Consider the following 4,137-nt stretch of genomic DNA (forward strand, 5'->3'; position numbering starts at 1 on the left):
TGGTGGAGGCTGCTGGTACTGCAGGGACACTTTGTTTTAGAGTGCGTCAGAGACCTCATTAATAACAGATTCAACTGCAGGTGATATAACGACAAGCTAACACCTAGAGATACTTCATCACTGCTTAGTAACTGGACATCATCTTCATCATCATCTTCATCAGAAACACTGGCTTTAAACACACAATGAGAAGCCGTGCAAAAACAAGGAAGCTGCAGCATTCAAATAACAATATGATGAAAGAATAGTCAGTACAAACACGACTTTGACTATTTAACTACAAAGAGGAGGAGGAGGAGGAGGAAGAGGAGGATGAGGATATAACAGCCTGTCCTCCTACAAAAAACGACAATATAGGTCGATTGTTCAGTAGCTTAATACGACCCAGAGTCACGTTTTAAAGTGTAGCACCTCTAGTGGTCGTGTAAGAAACAACATGCTCCCGTTGATGCAAACGCTCCGGAGGGTCGTTTATTCACAAATAACCCTCTCTGGAAAATCCTAAATTGTGAAACAGTTTGGCCATTAAAACGCTTTTTGATTGGATTTCTAGCGAGAAGTGTATATTGTACTTTTATAATCTACGTCCAGTGGATGTGTAGGATCTATAGTTTGATATAACGAAGATGATTTGAGGTCTCCTCAGGAGAACGTGTATGCAGCTTCCATGTAAAGTTAGCGTCAACCCTCACAGGGTGAAAACAGTATTTCCGGTCTCAAAGTTTTCATAATAAAACCGGATATATCCCCTCAACTAAATACATTTGCACGCATCTTGTGTCCATATCTTTCTGTTGTGGTGGTCATGTCACACTGTGCACGTGCGTGCACGTGCGTGTACCTGAGTCATGGTGAGATATCTGGATTAAGAGGTTGCTTTTTCTTTGCACAGCATGAAAGAAAGGCCAAATGAATGGGCTGTGATTTTAGTTTTTTTAAGCAGAGTTCAATCATTTGTACGGCCCTCTGAGTATGTTGAAAAAATTTAAACGACCTTGAGAGGAAAAAGGTTCCCCACCCCTGCTCTAATCGCTGGAGCTTCACCGCAGTTGTCAGCTGTTTACTCCTGTCATTCAAACAGGACGCGCTGGAGAGGGGGCGGGGCTTATCTCCATGTAAATATTTTGGTAGAAACCAACCACAACAAAATTAACATATTTGACCGTGATTTAATTGTAATACACGTTTCAAAATGATGCCGAAGTAACAACATACTGATACCGGTTAGTAAAAACCTTGAATTAATTCTTTGACAAGTCTGCAGACAAGACGGCAGGTGAAAAACCTTTTAAAATGCGTGTTTTCTGAATGGAGATCGGATCGATCGGCTAAGCTAACGTTGTATATGCTCCGTCCAAACTCACAACAACGGCCTACAGACATAAATAAACCAGCGACTGTAATGTATGCTATTTAACTGCTGTTTAACTGCTTATATACTTAGCTTAGCTTAGCTGCCTGAAGATTGTTATTTAAAATAAAACATGTGTTTTTTAACAATTCAACTGAAACAACAGTTAATAAACTTAAATTGTTAACTTACCTGAAATAAAGCACTTAGGCTGCATTGATCTGTTTGATTACATGAACTGAAATGTGTAAGCTTCTTAGCTTTAACTAAACTGTAGGAAAACTTAAATGGACCTGTTTTAGTTTAGAAAAAATAACTATTTTAGCAGCTAAACTGAGAATAGATTGCTCTGTCTGCTTTGGGTTATTTGCCTAATTTCACATTTATACAAAATAAAGCAGATTCTGGTGGATTGTATCGTACATCACAGCTCTTAAATAATAGTTTTTGGGGATCCATATAGTAATTGTACTTTATGTGACTTTGTTAGATCTAAATGTACCGCTGCGCAGGGAGTCATCCTCCGGCAGATCTTCATCCAACATGAGGTCGTCATCGTCCAGATCACAAGATTCCAGGTTTTCCAAAACGTCATGAAATAAAGAAAAATAGAGACTTTTATTTACAGTACTTTATTTATAAATGTGCTGTTCCCCCAGCAGACACCAGGGGGCGCCAGAGGATTGAATAATGAAATCTGATGCAGAGCTCAGAGGTAAAGGAAGCTTTTTCAATATCCTCTGAGATAATACACCTAGATGTGTTTGTTTTGTTATCTACGCTTTGTGAATATTTTCTTACAATGCAAAAAAAATGAATAAAAGGATATCTTAAAAATAATTAGGTTTTTCCCACACACACACACACACACACACACACACACACACACACACACACACACACACACACACACACACACACACACACACACACACACACACACACACACACACAGAGACCACACACACACAGAGACCACACACACACACACACACACACACACACACACACACACACACACACACACACACACACACACACACACACACACACACACACACACACACACACACTTCCTCTGTTTGTCATCATGCTATCTACTTATTTATATAAATACTTATGACCGTAATAACCCGTAGTTAATTTCATCTTAATGTACATTATTTCATTTCACATTCTGTTCTTGTACATATCAGATCATATTCACATGTATACAGACTTCTTGCACTTTTCTGTATTTGTATTTTTGTATGTTATTCTATATGCTGCATTGATGGAGGAGCTCAGGTCAGAAGAGTTTCATTTCTACTCTGAAGCTGCTGAGCATCTGATCATAACACCTTTGAATCTTGAATCTTTTGAGTCTTGTTACGATAGCATCAGAATACACAGTCATTCAAAGTAGCTCCACCTTTACCAGCTGTGACGAACACATTCATAATAGATAAAAGAATCCAGAGATTAAATATCTGATGGAAAAATGGGCCATTACACACAATGTTATACTTTGACTTAGTAAGATTTGAAATGCAGGACTTTGACTTGTAATTAAATAATAAATAAATCATTTAAATATGAACCATCCAGGAGTCTCAGGTCTTCTGGGACGGGTCTGCTCTCTGCTGCAAGAGTCAGAAGTAGGAGAAGCAGCATTTCGTTTGTATGCCCCGACCATCTGGAACAAACTCCCTGAACCCTGCAGCTCAGCTGCAACTGTTGATATTTTTAAATCCAGACTAAAGACGTTTCTTTTTGACGCTGCATTTGGATGAGTTGTTCACATTTGAACTGCAGTATGGCTTTTTATCCATGTATTTTATTCTTGTTGTGTTGATTTTATTATCTTTGCTTTTTAAATGCTTGTTTTTAAAATGCCTTTCTCTAATGTGCTTCATCTGTATATCGTTCTTAAATGTCTTTTGTCTTATTTTGTAAAGCACTTTGGGTTGCCCTGTGCGGAAAGGTGCTCTATAAATAAACTTGCCCTGCCTCGTAACAGAGTATTTCTACACTGTTGTATTTCACACCCTCCCGGTCCTCCCAACAGCCAGTCGGTGCCTGCCGGTGAGCGTGGAAGTGTGGTCTGCCACAAGCGGCCGGCAGGAGCGGGACTGTCAGCATCAGCTTGTAGATGGTATTTTAAACTCGATGCGCTCTGAAACTATGGGGCGGCCGAGGACAAAATATATACATGCGGTAATCGCGTTAAAATAATTAGTGCCGTTAATTTTTTTTCCGTTAGACCCGGTTTGAATCCTGTCCACAGAACAAGGATTATCTTGTCCATCTGCAAGTATTTGAGCTACATTCATCTGTTCTACGTCTACATGCTTATGCTCAGGTTCTGGAAAACACAAGAAAACATAACAAGTATTTTGCAGATGACAGAGAGGTAACAATAAGGTGACAATGATCCCATGCAGGAATTGAAGAGTGAATTATTGAGTAAATGTTGCCTTTTATTGAATTCAGTTTGAAACTACTGATGATTCTAATGTAACTGCACCAAGTTATTTTGTGAGTTGTGTTGGTTTATATTTCAGTGTTGGCTCATACATCTCCAAAAGCAAGGTAAGCATGCCGTGCCTTCAGACTTCACTTGAGTTGTTGCTTGTTGCTTTTTTAACCATGACTTCTGGACTTGTACCGTATCCTCTTTATACGTCCTGCGGCTGCTCTTAGTCTCTATAAAGCTAAACATCACACTTTAGGTCAATTGTTTAACGTGGGCCCTGATTGGTTGGAATGATAACATTGATGGGAATAAGATTAAGCAAACAAACAGA

Source organism: Notothenia rossii, assembly GCF_949606895.1.
Source record: "Notothenia rossii genome assembly, chromosome: 11".
Lineage (NCBI taxonomy): Eukaryota > Metazoa > Chordata > Actinopteri > Perciformes > Nototheniidae > Notothenia > Notothenia rossii.